The sequence below is a fragment of the Phyllostomus hastatus genome, unplaced genomic scaffold (genome assembly GCF_019186645.2).
Source record: "Phyllostomus hastatus isolate PE091 unplaced genomic scaffold, TTU_PhHast_1.1 phas_contig_40, whole genome shotgun sequence".
Lineage (NCBI taxonomy): Eukaryota > Metazoa > Chordata > Mammalia > Chiroptera > Phyllostomidae > Phyllostomus > Phyllostomus hastatus.
In genome coordinates this window covers 88,562,082-88,581,990 of record NW_025333872.1, presented here as the reverse complement: position 1 = coordinate 88,581,990, position 19,909 = coordinate 88,562,082, and the positions used below count along the sequence as shown (strand labels likewise).

The 19,909-nt window shown below is 49.7% G+C and overlaps 1 protein-coding gene and 1 pseudogene across 1 annotated transcript in view; one reads left to right on the top strand and one right to left on the bottom strand.

Moving 5' to 3' along the window:
* The window catches only part of PPP1R14C (protein phosphatase 1 regulatory inhibitor subunit 14C), an 81,367-nt gene that overhangs the window by 26,933 nt on the left and 34,525 nt on the right, over positions 1–19,909 (bottom strand). The window lies entirely within an intron of this gene.
* LOC123821429 lies at positions 18,219–18,555 on the top strand (annotated as a pseudogene).

Genomic DNA, 19,909 nt, shown 5'->3' with positions numbered 1-19,909 from the left:
CCCCAGGCCCTGTGTAACTCAGCCCCCCAGCCCTCAAGATCTGGGCTGCCCCCTACAGCAGCCACACGTGGTATGCACATTTTAATTCTTCTTAAAAATACTTTATTGTTTATGCTATTACAGTTGTCCCCATTTTTCCCCCTTCGCCCTCCTGGCTGCCCACCCAGCCGGCCTCTCACCCCCACAGTCAGTCCCCACACCCCATTGTTCAAGTCCGTGGGCCCTTCCTATGTGTTCTTAGACTAATTTGCATTTGAATTCAGTGACATGAACTACAGCTGAGAATGTAGTTCCTCTGTCACACTAGCCCCATGTTAGTGCTCTGTCACAACATGTGGTGGGCGGCTACTGCCCCGGACCGTCCAATATAGAACCTTCCCTTCCTTTGGTCAGACTTTCCTAGAGTCCACTCCCACTCGAGACTCAGAGTTGGGAAGCACAGCTCCCTCCCCTCTCAGAGGGGCTTGACAGGCAAATAGAAAATACAGTGCAAGGTCACTACCATTACCCAAGGCAGGGGGCTGGGAAACCCAGGCGTGGCATCCCCGTGGGGAAGCTGATACAGTTCTCCCCTGGCTGCTTACAGTTATCGTTGAGCATCTGCATTTTCTACCCACCCAGGCCACTTCTCATCACCCCCGCCCTCATGTATCAGGGGCAGGAGGACTCTGAGCTCAGGGTGCATATTGAGTGTGGAGCCGAGGTGGGTTCAGATGGTCCGTGTGCCAAAACCAAGGCTGATGGGGAGGACACAGAGACATGGGCCATGGAGGTACAGGTGGGAGAGTCCCAGGAAGCAAAGGCTGATCTAGGATCAAGTGTGGTATCTTGTGTATATTGGCATTTAATATTTCCAGGAAGGAATATGGCAATAGTCTAAATTCAACTGAAGTTCTCTACCTTCTTCATAAAGCAGTATCTCTGAATACAACCTTAGTGACAAATCAGATCCCTTATAAGTGAGTGGCTACACCCACAGCCCGGTCTGGTGTACCAGAGTTCAGTTGTATTTGGGGATTTCTCTACGTTAAAAACAGATCCCCAGAGAGTGGCTTCAGCGACAAGATGTAAAACAATCTCTTCAGGGTCATTGTGATGAGTCACCAGCTAACACCATGGTTTCCATTGGGACCCCTAGAACAAGGGGGTCATTTTATGCATCCGTCCAGTTGTTCTGCTGCTGCGGACCCACTACGTGTGAGGCACTGCGTGTCAGACACTGTGAGGCTCTGCGCTGGAGGATGGTCAGTCTACGCCCGGAACAAGACAACACACAATGGCACCAAAGGGGAGACCAGTGCAAGTGCCTTGGTAACTAAGGAGCAGAGGACTCCCACCTGGGCCTGGCTGGGAAGTTTCACAGAGGACAGTGTGTGTCAGCTGGCCTTGGGGAACTGGCAGAATTTGGACAGATTCAGAAGCGGAGCACATGGTACACAGGAGGCAAGAATACAAGGTGTACCCTAACTAAATGGTGTAAAAGTTGTTGGAGTTGAGTCAGTTCTGCACTGCAAATTTTAATAGAGGCTACGCAGGGAACAGAAATGAGAGCTGAGGCAGATGGGGCTCTATAAGGAATGGTAGGGAGTGTGGCAAACTGATGAAAACAAGCTCAAAGGAAAGGCAGCAAAGAACACTCCATTCCTACCTATTGTAACCTTTTTGAACTGTGCTCAGTGCTGTAAGATTTTACATGTTTTCAGCAAGAGTTAAAAATACAGATCATTAGTGTAAAAAATCTCGATTTTTAAAAAAAGTTGGTTAACAATTCCTTCAAATATTATGAAAGACAAACAAAATCCATCAGCCTGCAGCCTGCCAGGTTCCCCTCATCCTGTAAGATGGTAACCCCTGGGGGTCCAGAGCAAGGGTGGGAAAACCTAGGGGGCAGCCGGTCCAACTGCAGGGCCAGGGCGAAGGGAGGAGGTGAGGAGTACCGCCAAGAGGAGCTAGCTCATCCCAGGGGGAGGGGACGGGGCTTGAACGGGAGTTGTGGCAAGAACGGAGATCTCAGACAGTGATACACAGGGAGGGTGAACCGGATGGAATTTGGAAATGACCTGGGTACTGGACGAGGGAGACGGAAAAAGTAGAGAAGATGCAGGTTTCGAGCCGAGAGGTTTTGAAGAAAGACGCCATCATAGGGGCACACCTGAGACCTTGCAGACATTTCACAACCCAACAAGCAGTTCAGAGCTAAGCCATCCCCAGTGCCCCACCCCCAGATTTGTAAGCAGAGGCAGAACCCCATGCTGCTGCCTCCAAGGGACGCACTGAGTGACAGAGACACAGCCTTTGCAGGCAGAGCTGGCGGCCTGTGACCAGGCCTGCAAGACCCAGGGGTGGCCGACAGGCCCAGGCACCAGGCTGCAGTAACACAACTGAGGCAAGTTCCCAAAACACAGTCAGTCTGGGGTGTCAACACACACTTACATGAATTCCCTTATATACACATGTACACACACACACACTCACATGCACATGTGCACGCTCACACACATGCACATGCACACACACACACACACCACATGCACACACACTTCTAACTAGCCAGACATTTTACACCATGGAGCCTATCCAGTGTGGTGTCAGCTTTGAAACAAGACACATGCTCACCTCTCCCCACAACAGTGAAGGGGGCAGGAATGCTCAGGCTCACACAGCTGGAAAATGGATTATGGTTTTTGAGCTCTATGACACCCAGCCTTAGAGCTCCCCAAAAGTGGCAGCAGCTCACAGCACAGTCTCCATGTCAAAATCAGGGTCTGAGGTCCCCTGGTGCTAGAGCACTGTGCACACACACTGGCCGTGGTGGCTGAGAGAGACTCAGGGGCAGCAGGGGCCAGGGGCTGGGGGATGACCTGTTGCAGCAGCCAGCACTTCTGAGAGAGCCAGAAACCAGTCTGGGAAGAGGCTTAGGAGCGTAGAGGCAAACGGAATGTTGGCGATTCTGTGAGTGCTCTGGGACAATATTTACATTGCATGTTCTCACTTTCCTGGCCATCCAGAAGTGTTCTGTAAACAAGTCTATTTATTCTAAAACAAATCATCTGGGTGACTATCCTCCAGCCAAGCTGGCTCTGTGTTTACACATTGGCATCGAGCAGAATTACACTGTCGCAGGCTAATGAGAAAAGGAACAAAGGGCGGATTTAACATGTCGGTCACTGATTCACGCCAAGGGAAACCAGAGGACGTGGCTCAAAGGACACCGAGCTGCAGCAGTCCGTCCCTAAATCCTAACGCGGGAAGAATGACATCAGCCATCACAGTGAATTCATGTTGTACCAGTGAGTTCCACTGGCTGGGGGCTCATGTTTTGTTTGCAAATCTGATTTGATTTTTATCATTGGAAGAACAAGAAGCAGAAGGAGTTTATGCTTGGTTGTAAGGGGTACATATTAATATTATAATATTTAATATGTAGCCCTGGAATCTGCACAACGTTATTTCCACCCAGAGTGGAGCCCAGCTGACCCTGCACCACTGCACTGTGGGACACCAGAACACCGCGGTGACGGGACATCAGGGAGTCTTTCAGAAGGACAGAGGACCAGTGTCGTCAGGCTCCCCAGCAGCAACGGTGCCCACTGGAAGCCGAGGAAGCAGCGATTCCAAAATGCTGCAGGGACACGATTAACAACCCAGATGCCCGCGTTCCCCCAGCCGCCAACCAAGAGTTAGCGAAAAGCCATAGACATTTTACACCACATCAGCTTGTCGTAATACACAGGGTGGGCAACAGGAGGTTTACAGTCATAAGAACACAAAACAGTTTATTCTTGTATCATTATTATTCGTTATCTTGTTATTTTCCATATGGACAACTGGAAACCTACTTTCGCCCCACCCTGTACTTACTTCCCATTTGGGGAAGAAGTGGTCCAGCAAAACAAAGGAATGAACTAGGAGAGTCGCCTGTAGCCGTGGGATCTGAACCCACAAGGCGTGCACTGAGGTCGGGGCTGAGGAGGCGCCTGCAAGGCCGGGCGGCAAAGAGCACAGCGAGTGGAGGTGCAAAGAGCGGGGACGCTGAGCGCAAGGGGTGGAGATGGGCCCATTTTTATTACGGCTGCTGGGTCCAGCCTCCGACGGGCATATGTCTGCACGGACGGCCTAGCCATTCAGACGCACTGGGGCAGGAGGGCCACACCTTAGGCCTTAAGTGGAACTTAAATGGAGTAAATAAGTGTAGGTCACTCCAGTTTCAACATCCTTGGCAAGTGGTGCGTCCCCATGTCACTAGTTTGTCCCCAGTACACATTTGTTGTAAAAGTCAAATACCTTCAAATGTCTGAAGCTTGCTCAGAGCCCAACAGCAAAATCCTCCTAAAAATCAAAATTAAAAAAAAAATTCAAAATCTTCTCACTGACCTTGATCCTCTAGTAAAGTGAAGGGATGTTTTAAATACTGTCCACAGAGGCTGCTGTCCTTGCACCCGGGAGAGGGTCCCAGACCTCCCTGTACCTGGCACGCCCCGCCACGAAGGTTTGTCTCTGGGATGCTCAGAGCACACACAAATGGCAGCTGCGGCAGAGAGGAGAAGAGCCACAGGACAGAGCTGTCCCCAGCACCCACACGGAATGCCGCCCACGTCCTGCGCTCAAGAACAGGTACTGTGATATCCGTGGCCAAGACTGACATTATTTTACAAAAACCCTAGACCATGGATTCGTGATTGATAGTCCACCAGCTTCAGGTAGTACTTTCATGACCACCACTGGACAGATCGCTGGTGGCACACCCGTGTGTCACAGCCGCCCACGGAGAAGGGCGGCCCCGTCAGTTAGCAGTCTAAAAATAAACGCCAGCTCGCAGGCAGGAAGATCCCCATCCCTGGCCCGTGGGCATGTTCTAGAACTAGGCCCCTCTCCATCGGGCTGTGGGAGCACTGGGCAAGTCTAGGCCACATCTGTGTCTTCCAGGCACTTTCTAGATGCTGGGGTGAAGAAGGAATGAACAACTGGCAAAAACACTTGCTCTCACAGAGATTCAACCCTGATAGGGAAGACAGACAGTAAACACATTGGTACAATGCATTGTGTAGCAAATGGTGACAAATATTTTGGAGGAAAAAATAGGCAAAGGCGAGGGACCAGGAATAGCAGGCCGGCTGGGACTAGGAACAGGGCGTTTGGAGCAGTGAGAGAAGCAGCTGAATGCAAGGCGTGAAGGGGGTGAGGGCGGAAGCCGCAATGACACGGGTGGGGGGCCGTGCCGAGCACTGCAGCAATGCCCAGGTGTGTGTGAGAGCTGCGAGGAGCCAGGGCCCCTGCAAAAACTCTGACTTGGATGCGAGTGACAAAGAGCCAGTGGGGGTTTGAGCAGAGGGGTGGCGTGATCGGATTTACCTTTTGGAAAGGATCGCCCTGTCTGCTTTGTGAAGACTGGGCTGGGGCAGGGCCTGAGCACACAAGCAGGACGCCTTAGGAGGCCACAGAAGAAAGAACTGGGTAAGAGATAACCCTGGCTTAGCCTAGGGCGGTGGCACAGATGTACACATTCTGTTTTCAGTCACTGCTAATCCAGCCTCATGGGGCACGAGGGTATGTCTGCAGCTGCACCAGCTGCAGTGGCTGGCTGAGCCAGAGCGTGTTACAGGTGGCATGTATCAAGCGTACGTCTACTGAGCAGGGGCAGCAGGTGCGCATGGCAGTGAGTGTGAGCCGCTGGTGATGTGGGCTCGGTGGTGAGGGAAGGCACTTGGCGGGAGGGTGCCCAGGACCAGAAGTCAGGGAAGGACCTCGGGGCCGACTGAAACAGGAAGCTGCGTGAGAAGGCGGCGGGGTGACGTGGGATCAAGCTGAGGATGTGCTTTTCCAAGTCTGAACCCCATTTCCCCTCCACGTCGGGTGCTCCTCTTCTCCAGGGCGCACCAGGCATCTCCACCCCAAATCTCTGCCCTTCTTAAAACCCAGCATTTAGCAATTTGTTTCAATAAATGAGTATCTCTGGAAAGATAACTGTAGCACTCCAGACACAATTTTTTTAAAAAAACTCAGAGTCGGGGCAGAAATGGTGTTAGATACCCCACCTTTAGTATCAGTGGCTCATGAGGCCACTTCCTTCCGTGATCAAAGGGCCCTGGACGTGGGCCAACAGGGTGCAGACGGGGAACCTGGGGATCAGATCCTCCATCTTCCCGCACAGGCCCCTGCTGACCTGCCGCTCAGCACGAATGAGACCCCTTGGGCCGGGACCAGGTAGTGGCCAAGGGCACGGAGTGTATAGAGAGACGGGCCGTTTTTACATTCATTCCATCTCTGCCCCTCGCAACCTGCGTGAGCTGAGGCAAGACCACTCCCCCGCCCGACCCCTCCCCCCCCACGCCGGTAACAGGTGACAACTGTCTGATTCTCGGGGCTAGATAAGAAGCTGGCACGAAGTGCGCACTCAGCAAAAGGTAACATCACTGCAGAGGACACTAAGTACTTTGGGCACTGCTGGTCAGTTGATTCCTCTTAAAAAAAAAAAAAAGGAGTTCAATGCAAATATCTCTTCCAAGGAAACTTTCACTCCTCTCACCTGAAAATGTCAAGTTATCGCATCTCCAACTGGTTCAAAATCACAAGGCTGGAACGAAAGGGTGAGCAAAAACCCCCAGACGCAGGGCTTCTGAAAACAGCAACAGTGTGTGCTCTGCATCTGCGCATACAAGCACGAGACCTGCACGGCTGCAGGTTCACGCCAAGGTGATGAGAAAATCGGGAGGTTGTTCCTAGCGAGCTGTTTGAAAACTAGTGATAGCTGAGGCAGTTTATGAAGAGGGCAAGGACAACCTTCTTAGCCACGGCACGACGGGTGACAGTGAGGACAGCCCAAAGGCTGGGCTGCAGCGGACGGACGGCCACCACCCTCAGGCCCCTGCGCTGACTGACGCACAGCAGTGCCTCCCCTCGGGCCCTCACTCCTCCGTGAGGGCAGCGCCTACGGAATGAGGAAGGCCACGCATGAGCTCCCAAGCGCGTCCTGCGGAAGCTGGTGGGCCTGGCCATCGGGATGTGCACCATAAAAAGACAGGAGGGGGCGGGCGGCTCAAAACGATGGACAAAGCATTTCGGCAGTGAGCACGAGATGTCGCGGTGCTGCAGGCAGTGAGTAAGGACACTGGGGAAGAGCAAAGGCGTGTTCCAAAGGAAAGGGCTGGTGCCACCCCCAAAAAACAGGAAGCAACGGCCACCCAGCCTCTCTGAGGAGTCACACTTGGCTATGTCCTGCTTCCCATCTATTTAGTGAGCTGCCAGGGCTGTCTTCTGGTAGGAGAAGGTAGACACCAACCCTTTTAGTGAAACTACCTAGAGGCCAAGCAGGACTCTTTAGCATGAAAACCCCCAATATACTCCCAGGTGGCCATGAAGGCAACAATAGCTCAAAGCCTATTACAGCCCACTCCTTAGAGAGAAGATAATTATTTCCCCACGGTACCAAAATATTTAGCACAGTGCTCATTGGGATGAAACCACGGATTCCCCCGGTGTTGGATTTCCTGAGCACAGAACAGCAAATCCGGACACTGTCTACTTCCTGCCGTGCGGAGGCTCCTGAATCGGCCGCGCCCCGAACACCGAACCCTGCATTCGGAGATCGCCCACCTGTGTGGGGAGGGCTCCTGACTGAGCACGGACAGGTTCACAGAAGAGTGAGGCTGAGCAGACAGTGTGGCCATGCCTCCTGGAGGAGGAGCCAGGCACTGTGGAGAAACGGTGATCCCTGCGTACAGATCTCACGGTGCAGACCAGCAGGCCCGGCGCAGTTGGAATTTGAAAATCTATTGTTAAAACGAGCTATCAAGCCACAAAAAGAAATGCAGAAAACTTACATGCACATTGCTACAGGAAAGAAGCCCACCCGCAAAGATTTCTTTGGTCTCCGTGGTGATGAGACCAAGCTCCTCACCCAGAAACCACGTTCCCAATGCCACGCACCTCTCCTCTGGTGCGTTTACCACGCAGACAACATTTTACATTTGTGAGTCTCCCTCCCTCAATTCTGGGGCAGTGTCTGCACAGGGCTTTGCCCAGTAAGAACCTGGTACATAGTGAGCCCTTGATAATCATTTCCTGAGTTAAAGAATAAACAGTTCCCGGGGGTGGGGGGGTGATACTATTATCACCTCTGTTTTACAGATGGAGTGTCGAGCACAACTTAGTTTGGTCTGAAGCCCAGACCATCTGACCTCAGCAGGTACAGTGTATGCTGACCTGTGCTCTGGGCCTCTGCGGGGGCAGCACTGCTGGGGAGAAGACCTGTCCCCCTGGTTGCAGGGACTGCTGGGACAGCCAGGGTGCATGGCAGAGCCCTTTGAGTAGTGGTGTGGGGACGGCAGCCAGGGACCCCTCCTGGCCCTGCCGTGGCTCCAGGCACCAGGCACATCAGATGCAGCCAACGCACCCGCAGTGATCTGGAGCCTGGGAAGCGGCTCCAAGTTTTCACGGACCGCACCCTCCGTGAGCTATGCTTGCACGCACTCAGGGTTTTAGGGCAAGTCTGGGGATGATCGACCATTTCCAGGGAACATTTTAATTAAACACCCGGCTGGGAACCTGGGCCTCACCTGTCACAGAAACTGCAGAGATGGTTGATTTATATATTGCCATTGCCTGGACCTGTCAGAGGGAAGAAGGCCACATCTGCACCTGAGAGGACTGTCCAAAGAGGTGGCGAGCCAGCAGCTGGGCCAGTCCCTGCTCCCTCTGCTCAGTGGAGAAGGAGCGCTCCCCATGTGGAAACAGAACTGGATGGGTTCACCTTAGAATGCAAAAGATACAGCTAAGTCTGCGCCCTCCGGGAGAGAAGGCTTCAAGGTTACAGGGGAGAGAAACAAAGACAACTGTTTCCACGAAGCAAGTGGTTAGGACTCTGACACAGTGGGGGTGGCTGTGAGGTGTCACAGTCTCCTGGGGCTTAAGTAGAGTTTTCCTGATATTCAGACAGTTAACTGGTTTTTAAAGGTACATTCAGTAATTTATTTTGTTGTTGTTGCTGTCCTATACAAATACTCAGTTTTTAAAATGTCAACTGGTTTCAATCCTACCACTGAAAGTGTAAAATGTACTTGAAGAGAACTTTGGAGTGTGCCTGGGGGACTCAGTAGGGTGGAACAAAGGAAACCAAAGGGGCGGAAATGCCAGGGGCTGAGAAACGCAGTGGCCGTGAGCCAGAGTCCCCGTCTGCAGGTGGAGAGCCTCCCTCCGGGGCACTGCTCAGCCGGCAGCCTGCAGGGCCCCTTCCCTGCCCCGACACGCGGAGCACCTGCTGCCCCAGACGCGGCCTGTGAAGACACAGATTCCTGGGCGCTCCCCAGAGCCGCTGGGCCCTAACAGGCAAGGAGGAGCTCACAGGTCTCCACTGGTAACGGGGCCACAGGGCACTCAGAAGCCAATGAAAGTTGGCAAACCCCTGCTTCAGAAGGTTCCGAGTGTAAAGGAAGCCATTCCATTATGGGTGGTGACAACGAAAAAGGAGGAGCCACTGCTCAGTGCGGTCACTGACTCCCACAGCCCTTTAGGACCTCCACCCTGTGTTTGCCGGCCACCTGCCGTGGCTGGGCACTGTGCTGGGAGCTGAGGATCCAACCGTCAGCAAGACATAAGACCCACACCTGCAGGTTGGGGGTAAGACAAAAGTTCACAGAGACAGTGGTGTCACAGGCACATGGTGGTGACACATGGATGCTGCTCCTTGATTGTGGATGTGGGACTCACTCAGCTGTTAGAGTGAGAGCTGGCCATGGTGGCCTAACTAAATCGGGGGCCACAGGAGAGTCTCTCCCTGCCCGTGGCCACCGCTGATCATCGTTGCTTCTCCAGGGGCCCTCTGCCAACACATGCAAAAGTCACCCGAGTCCTGCCCAGAGCCTGCAGGAGCCTCCACTTTGAAAATGAATCAAAAGACCCATCTTCCCCAGCTTTTGTGATTGTGCAGGGTCTTACACACAGGCGAGGCGAGATCAGTGACAATGCCGAGGATAAAGGAAGTTCTGGCAGGGAAACTGAGGCATTCACATACTGCTCACCAAGGAACAGCCAGGCCTCTCCCCTTGGGGTACAGCCAGGGCAGGGCACACAGAATCCCTCCTCGAGTCCGCCTCCTCGTCAGCTGCAGCAATCGGGGACAGATGTCACCACCAGCTTGCATCACCAGGTGGCAAAGCAATGCTTCAGCCTCCCAGATACCCACCACCAGACATCCCATAACAGTCTGCAGCCAACAATTCGCCAGCCTGTAAAGCAATGCTTTAACTTTGGGGCCAGCTGCCCCCTTCTCCCTGATCTCATGGATGCCAGGCAAGCGATGAACATCAGATGCGATGCAAACTCTCAGTCCCCCCCCACGCACTCCAAGTGCTCTCTGGAGCCAGAGGCCCCGGGGGAGTCTTCTGGGAGTGGCTGCTGGTGGTGAGAGGCCCGCCATGCAACTTCTTCTTTGTCAAACGCCAGGAACTAGACAGCCAGCGCTCACAGGAAGTGGCCCCCCTCACAGCAGGGCTCGCTGAAATTCATCAGGCCGGAGATCAGCCTCTTCCCCTGGTCTCCCCTCCCAGCTTTCTCCTCTCCCACCTACATGCTTGTAATCCTTCTGCAGACCTTCGGGGACTGAGATATGCATCATTTCCCAAGATTACATGTCCACGGGGTGAAGCCAGTAGCAGAAGTTCAAGTCTTAGCAGAGAGTGAAAAAAGGATCTTTGTAGACTGAGCACCTACACCGTACTCAGCCCTGGACATTCTCACGGGTCTCCAGCAATCACTGGGAGCCCGAGGACGGCAGTTTCGCCTTTGCAGCTCGGCCTCCATGCAAGCAGCATGTAATCCGACTTCTGTAATTCCCAAAGCTCCAATTTTGTGACTCTGAATCTGCCAAAAAGTCAGCTTCGGGGAGAAAGCAGCACGTTGGTTTCTCATCTACATCTGTGGCTTTTGCTCCTAGAGGAGACCTCTCATCATTTTAGATGACAAGTAATGGCAGACTGAAGGGAAAAGGGGGTGCAGGGCTTTATCTTTAATTTCAACAAGTGGATTGATTGAACAGATTTATTTTTCCAAGGTAAAAATAATTGGTGGCCCATAACAAGAGGGCAAATTCCTTACACTAGCGACTTTCAAACTTTTTGCATCTCGTGACACAAGTAAACAAATTACCAAAATTCTGTGGTACACCAAAAATGTGTAGTTTTTGCCGACCTGACAAAAATATAGGTATCATTTTGATTCATTCACACCGGGTGCTTGTTGTTGTGTTGGCTGTGATCATTTTTTTAGCTGGAAAATCTAAAAATTCATGCCCTTGACTAAACAGTCAGGTTTGAATGCTTCAGAAATTCTTGAGGCACACCAGTGTGCCACGGCACACCGGTTGAAAATCGCTGCCTTACACTAATCTACATTTTTATTCTCAGAAATGGGTGCTGAATGGTCAAATCTTTCCCAAAACTTTATTGGTTTTTCTCCTGAGCAGGAAACAATTTGGATTGGAAGTGACATACTCAAAACAAACTTGCAAATTTAAAAAAAGCACAGGGGTGGGGGGAGTGTTGGGACAGAAATTAGATTCAAGAATCTGATGACTAGCTTCTCCTGCTTTGCTAAATACTGACAACGATGAAAGGAAACAATGCCTCACACCCAGTGGGCCCTCCGTAATCATCTACTGAGTGGCAGACTGAATGATTCATTTTAAAGAGACCCCAGGGGCTCTCTGCACTGGTAAACTAACTCCGCTGTGAGAAAGGTGGGCCAGGGTTGAAGATTCATGACTGCCCATTGCCCCCGATGACCATACATCATTGCTGGCCTTCAGCTGCTCCACATGGCCCGGCTAAGAGTGCAGCAGGCATAACAGCAGTGTGTTGTGCTGACTCCTTTCGGAAGGGCCTGGTGGTGCTCCTATTTAGAAAGAGTCTCCCTGGCTGGCATAGCTCAGTGGATTGAGCGCGGGCTGCGAACCAAAGTGTCGCAGGTTCGATTCCCAGTCAGGGTACATGTCTGGGTTGCAGGCCATGACCCCCAGCAACCGCACATTGATGTTTCTCTCTCTCCCTCCCTTCCCTCTCTAAAGAAAATAAAATAAAAAATAAGTAAGTAAAGAAAGAAAGAGAGAGAGAGAGAGAGTCTCCCAGGACCACATTTCTCAGTCTCTGTGACACAGGACAGGAGAATGCCATCTCTCCACTCACAGAGGCAGGTTCTACAGCCCAGATGATGATGAGGCTGAGGCATCTCAGGCCTTCTATCCTCAATGCTCAGAGTACATCAGGAGATGGGATACAGGCCATTCATGCTGACGGCTGCCCATGACATGACACTGCATTCGCACCCAAGTTCCTGTCCTCTAGGCTCCCACAGCTCCATGGTGATCAGCACATTAAACCTCATCACAGTCACTAGCACATCAAAACCCTTCTCAAGATGCGTATCTGTGCCTCTGCCCCACCCCCCCACCCCCCCAGGCACACCAACAGCTCCTTGAGGGCAAGGATTGTGTTTCATTTATTTTCGCAACCCCCAGACATAGCGTGGCACCTGGCCCCCACACTTACACAGTGAATGTTTTATTGAGTGAATAAATGGAAGCTCTCTCCCAGGCACAATGGTTAAGCCTAAAACTACCAATAACACATTTCCTAGAATATTCAAGTTAACAATAAGAGGAACTCACATAATTGCATGGGTACTTAATTTCCTCTTGAAATTGAGCAAGACCTGGAGAAGGGATGGTTATGCAGGTTATATAAGAAAGACTATAAATAGCAATTGCTTTAGGTAGGTATGTAAAGAAAGTCCAAAGGGAAAGCGGAGATAAATTCTTTTTATAACGCTCGCCTTCATTGATCGATTCATCCCAGACAGAGAGGCTCTTGAATCAATTGTTATACTTATGAACTGGCTCAATCTCACCTTTGAATTCCATGTCAGTGATTGTATTCAATGCACATAAGGACTTGAGTGGACTTCCCCCTTTATTCATTGAGCTGCTAAAGAATGAAAAATAGCAAACACCTGCCACCAAGCAATTTAAATAAACAAACAGGGTCTTAAGCTATGAAACAAATTGTAAGAGCAATTTTTACACTTTCCAGTCACCCAAGTCAGGCATTTTATCAGCTTAACGAATGACAGAACTGTTTGTGCTAAGGGTAACATGGGACAAGAGTGGCCAGGCTCCTTCTGCATAAAAAGATCAGTAATTTCAGAGTGAGGAGAGGCCAGTGCAAGTCAATAAAATGTAAAATATCTTAAATGGGAAGTTATTTCATCATTTAAAAATAACATTCAAAAAGCGATAATCAACTGTTGCTTGGTAGACAATTGGATAATTCTTTAATGGAAAAAAAAGCAATTCGTACTTGACATACAAATGGTGGTGGAACATTATTTGATTCTCTTCACTAAGTTACACACACCACTTAAACTTAACAATCCGGTATCATTTCCTGCACATATTCCTTAAACAGAAAACAAACAGGGATAGGCAATACAAAGATAAATCTTGGCTCCAGCTTTGTCCAGATCCTCAAAAGGGTTATGAATTGCTTGAGTAACCATTTGGGGGGAGGTGGGAGGATAAGGAAAAGGCAATCAAAATAGAAGGATTTGGAGAAAAAAGGAGATAAGCAAACCTGGTATTCAGTAAATATCTGCTGAAGAACTGGGGGAAAGCCAGGGTAAGGAGGCGTGGGACAGTGGGTCGGGAGCTACATCACAGGATGGCCATTGAAGGAAATGCGGACTCAGCTCTTCTCGTGATGTTCAAAGTCTGAATGGGCTGCCTTGGGAGGACATTCCAGATCCAACTGACCCAGAGGGGCTGGTGGGAATCCCCTCCCTCCTCCGCATCCCAGTCGGTTTCTTTATGTACATAAAGGATGTGTCACTGGGCCCATTCTCTGGAGATGTTGGCTGAGGAGGCCTGGAGGGGCATTTGGAAGCTCCCAGGTGACTCAGATAAGGAACGAGTTTGCAAAACCACACAACCCGGTAACCTTGAAGCCTCCTTCTCTCCATGAATCAAAGCATGGCCCATTCTGCTGGTGGCAGCCTACAGAAATGGTTTTTACTTTGTAGTTAAACACGAGATTAGGAACAAATCTTGCAGAAGAAGAGAAATGAAACCTCAGAATGTTATAAGGTCTATCTCCTTCCCACTAAAAGGCCAACCAAGTGTCTTGTGCCCATGTCATCCAGTAGCACACTCGAGTACAATATGAATGAGCTGGGCCAGGTCATAGAGACAAGTAAATAACTACATCCAAATCAAGTCCACAAAATGGGTGAGCAAAATGAAAATGACTCAGCTTAATTCTGTAGCCAATCAAATCTCCAGCACTGAATGTCTCCACTTTGTGAGGACCCTAGGCAGGGCATTCAGCACTCCTCCAGGGACACACTGTGCTTAGAAACAAAGGAAATTGCAAAACCAAGTGACTCGTCTCCCACACTGAGCCTGAGGGTTTGAATGAAATTTTAAAACCAAGTGGCTCACTCTCAACACTAGTTCCTCCTCTTCTGTCCCCATCTACGCCTCCCATTCAGCTCAAGATCACTCTGACGCCTGAAACAGTTCCTTCTAGAAACAGCTGGCAGTGTCCACTCTCTCTCTTTTTTAAAGCCTCACTATCGCCATGACACTTAATGACAGTAAAAAGTAGGTGTCATGTGCACGTCTTCTGTCATGCTATGGAGAACACTCCAAAAGCATTAGACATGTCTGATTTATTTTGTGTCCCTCCCAATTCTAAGCACTCTTCTTTGTGCATAGTTCCCATAAATAAACATTTGGTGGATACATTCATTCGACCCATATTTACTGAGTGCCTACTACACGCTAGGCATTGTTCTAGGGACTGGGGATACAGTTATACATGAAGCAGAGATTCATTTATAAGTGAAAAAACCCTTGCCCTTTTGGAACTTTCACATGCAATAATACTGTTAGATGGACACAGGTGCTATACGGAAGATTCAAGGAGAAAGGGGAAATAGGGCGTGTTGAACGTGTTGCAATTCCAAAAAAAGTTGGTCGATGGAAGGCTCCTTTTGAGTAAAGCTGTGAGGGAAGTGAGGGAGTAAGCCATGCAGATATCTCAAGGAAGAATGTTCCAGGCAGAGAGAACAGCAAGCTGTAAAGGCCTAAGGAGGAAAGGCTCATGGCATGTTTAAGGAACGAGGAGGCCCATGTGGGGGAGCAGAGGGAAAGGAACGGAAGGCTGAGAGGTAACGAGGAGGGCGGTGGAGATCATGCAGATCACGTAGACCAGTGTAAAGACACATACTGTATAACTTGATTTCCATGACTAGCATCACTCCGGCTTCTGTGCTGAGAATAAAGTGGTCAGGGATGAAGGGGGAAGAAGGGAGAGCAGGTGGAACCTACTCAAATAACCCAGGCAGGAGAACTTGGTGTGAGGGACCAAGGAAGAGGCAGTCAGACTCCGGGTGTATTGTGAAGGTCGAGTCAATGAGATTTGCCGACCAGGTGAATATTGGGTACAAGGAGAGGACGATTCCCAGGTTTCAGACTTGAGTAACTGTTAGGATGAGGTTGCCACGACTGGGACGAGTGGGGCAGGCGGGAAGGGCAGGTGGGAGAAGGACAGGGCTGCAGATGAGAGCTTGGTGCTGGACACGTGAAGATGGAGCCGCCTGTGAGGCATCCACGCAGAGATGCTGAGGAGACAGTTGAATATGTAAGAATGAAGTCTGGTGGAGTGGCGCACACCAGGGATATAAATCTGGGATTCATCAGTACACAGATAGCAACTTAAACCAGAAGACTAAGAACAGAACCCCAAGAGGTGGAAAGTCAGAAGATCAGAGAAGAGGTCTGAAGGTGAATCTCTCAGGCCACCAAGGTGTAGAAATTAGAAAAAACATGAAAGAACCAGCAAAGGGAATGGGAAGAGTTTGGTGCCTGGGGAGCCAGATAAAGAAGAACACGTCTTAAGGGAGGAGGGGCTGATCAGTTCCATCAAACCCACAAGTGAGATAAGAACCAAGAATGGTCACGGGCTAAGGAAATACAGAAGTCGCAGTAACTGAGCAAGACAGCGATGGTGCATTGTTGATGGGAAACCCAGGGTCATTTCACAGGAGAACGGGCAGTTGGGACTGGGTGTGGTGTTCAAGAATACAGGGAGTTTTTCAGGGAGTTTCATTTTTGGAAAAAGGGGGTACTAGTTAGAGGAGGAGGAAGAAAGTCAAGAAAGGATTTTATTTTTAATTATATTTTATTGATGATGCTATTATAATCGTCCTGATTTTTCCCCCTTGGCCCCCCTCCACCCAGCACCCCTGACTCCCTCAGGCAATTTCCACACCATTGTTCACGTTCACGGGTCATGCGTATAAGTTCTTTGCCTACTCCATCTCCTATACTGTACTTTGCATCCCCATGGCTATTCTATAACCACCTATTTGTACTTTGTAATCCCCTCACTTCTTCATCCGTTCCCCCTTTACACTTCTGTCCTTTGCCTAACCCACTGCCCGCCTTACAGTAAGCACTTCACCAAAGAGACCTGCTATAAGTCTGAAGAAGTCAACAAGTGCACCCGGGCCAGAGAAAAGATTAGTCTCTGTTCAAACTCTTTATCAGATCTGGGTGACACCTTTGCTTACAAAGCTCAAAATGTAAATTGCATTATGCAGTTTTTAAGGGTTACTGGCCTCTGTCCAGAAGACTGCAGAGCAACCCACCCACCTGGTCTACACCCTCTAAGAATCAGTGTATCCGTCCCAGAGCCGGGACTGTTCAGTCCATTGATGAATATAAAGAGGCAAAGTTCCTGAACCAGAAACCAGCTTTGAATCAGTGAGTTACAGCCCAATATGTTTGTTTTCTTTTAAAAACCCTGTGTAAAGCCTGTACAAAGTGCACTCCTAGGCCTGGTCAAGAAGTGCAAATTTGAGTAACACAGTCCTCTTTTACCAAAACAATAACAGCTGATATTTATCAGGATCACTGAACCAAGCACTGTGCCCGGAACTTTTACAATCAAGAGTTTAATTACTTCTCATCTCAACCCTAGTAGCTGGTGCTATCATTGCCAGTGGTTCCCCGGTCCTCCACAAGAAGACCAGAACGTTGGCTAAATTCAATCTGGGGCACGCAGGTGTCTTCCTTATCCGGTCAAGAGACCAGTGTCTTCCTCAAATCCAATAACTGTGACCATGAAAAATGGGGCGACAATGTCAGTGAAGCCATCCAAGACCGCCGCAATCTGCTGTTTTGAAGAAATATATTAAGAAGTGGGTGGCATGGGAGGTGGGCAGTAGACTCAGACATTTGAAGGGCATCCCTCCTCACCTGGCACTTTGGAGGAAAAGGATCACCCAAACCCTGGAGCATTAATTTTAGTTATACCCAAAAAAATAATTCCAAGGAGGAGGAATTTAGGGAGTGAACAACGGGCACTTGAATAGTTTGTCAGAAGGTGGCCCTTTTTGTTCTGTCTTCCAGTAAAGCTTCTGAGTTCCTTTGTCACTCCCCAGGGGCATTCGGGTGTGCCCTGAGCAAATGACTACTATCACCTTCCTGCTAGATGTCACACCCATCCATTGTCAGATTCTGTTCATCCTACCTCCAAAATAGCAGCTGCACTGCCCACCCTGGCCCACCCCCACTTCTGACACCCTGGTCTGGGCCACACAGTCCCCTCTGGTTGTAGTTGTAGAATGTGTTGTGTACGCCTTTGTCTGACCGCCTACTTAAGCTATTACCAGAAGAAGAAAGGTTCAGGTAACTAGATTATCTCACCACAAAACCAGAAATAGATGAACCTGTTCTAAATTAGAAACCCTTTGGTGCTTTGAGTACATATGTCCAAAGTCAAATGTTGACATGACAACAAATTGTAGTTTGAAGTAAATAAACCTAATGAAATAAACAAACCCCGATGACAAGTATATCTCTCTCCACAGTGATTGAATCTATGTTAGAGTATAATATTTTACTTTGATTTTCTCACATTGTTGAATTTTTTGTGCGAGTGAGAAATATTGGAAAGGGTGAGATTTAAATGTGGTCACTTGGTGTACAATATAACTTTTGATTTCAAATAGAAATACTATGCATAGAAATTAATTGTGGAAATATAAATCAGACCAAGAAGGGAAGTATAAAGAAAATAATGAATAAGTCAAGTGTAACAAATAAAACAAAAGAAATTTAAGGAATTCCATGTGGAGTGAGGCATCTTGGATCTTGCCAAGGAAACCCCATGAACAAAGCTCACCCTCCCGAGTTGAAAAAAAAAATTGTGGACCAGAGGTTATCATTGAAATTAAATGGTGGCAGACATGTCCGGGGAATATTGCGGGGACCTGGATCTTTCGTGAGTGTTGTCATAGACGAGTGTGTGGGGAGGGTAACTAAGTGGGCGGCAACAACAGTGGACGGTGGGAATACGGGGAAATGGTGTCATCACGTCAGAAGCCTTGGGACCGGCACACACAACAGCTCTGTCGGCCAGAGTCATCACTGCTTCCACACGTCCCCTCTCCACAGCACCTGTTTACCACGATCTAAAAATCGGGTTGTGCACATTTGCACACTGAACTTTTGTTGCATCAACTTTTGTAATAGTCACAAAAATAATTCATATCTGACCACCTCACTCCCCTGCTTCAATGACCTCTAACTAACCTTACAATGCTGACTCCCCGGCTTGGCCCACAAGGTCCTCACGGTCTGACTGCGCCCTTCCTTTTCCCCCTGGCCAGCAGACTTCTGAGCCTTCCCACCTCACCAGAGAGGGGCCCTCCCCAGCCTGCTCGCGAGCGGCGTAACCCTCTGTGCGTGCTCTCGAGCACAACACTTTCCTTTCCTCCTCCGTCTCTCAAGCTGCCATCATTCTGTGTATTGACCACTCAAGCACAAAGCAGGCCGTCGCGAGGCCCCAGCGCCTAGCTCAGTGCTGAGCCCAGAGGGGTTCCTCTCCCAGGGCTGGCTTAGCCTCCCACCCAGATTACCGAAGCCGCTTCACTGCACGTGGAGCTGCTCATACAGTGACAAGCCACATATTAGGTCGGGACGAGGCCGTGTAAGTAAACCCTGAACACACTGCAGAGGCTCGGCGACAGTGCGGCAGAACGAGTGAGCTGACTGAAGGGCCCTCTGTGTCAGCGCTTGCCTCCGGGGCCTGGCTCGGGATCCCGTAGCGTGTCTGCCCTTCAGACAGATGGCAGAGTTATTTCCTTCAAAGTGGTTGGGGAAGTTGTTCCTGTGGGCTTTGCGAGACCACCACAAAGGAAAACCACATTTGCTAAACCTCCAGGGATTAATGTGCTTTCTCCCTGACGAAATAAAATAGTGATTTCAAATGAAGGCAGGGAGGTGGCAAGGAACAACCCTTTCGAGGAGTGATGGTAACAGTTAAGCACAATATCCTGGTGGCCCCTTCCTGGCACGTGGGTAGGCCTGAGCTCCCTCTGAAGATCAACACAGCCGTGTGACTGGCTTTGGCCAACAAACTGGGAGGTAGAAGTGATGCATGTGCTTGCTGCTGCAGGCTCTAAGAGCCATGGGTGCTCAGATGGCCCTTGACCTGCTTTGGTAACCATGGAAGCATATCTTGATGAACCTTCATTGGCCTGGGTCCCTGGGTGACAATGAGGAGAGGAGCACCCATGTCAGCCAACTCTGGATACATAGCATGACTGAGAAATACAATTTTGCTGTTATAAGCCACTGAAATTTTGGGTCACTCTTGACTGTAGCATAACCTAGCCTATCTTTACTGATACACTGAGCTGATTATTGTCACTGACTATTGGAATTATAAATGATCATTAGGTTCCTATTATAGACCCAGGAGGCTGAATTTCATCAAATGACAAGATTAAGTTTTGCTTTTCTTAAATATTGTTTACACCCAAGCTAGTTAGCTACACAGCCCATGTCAAACTCAGC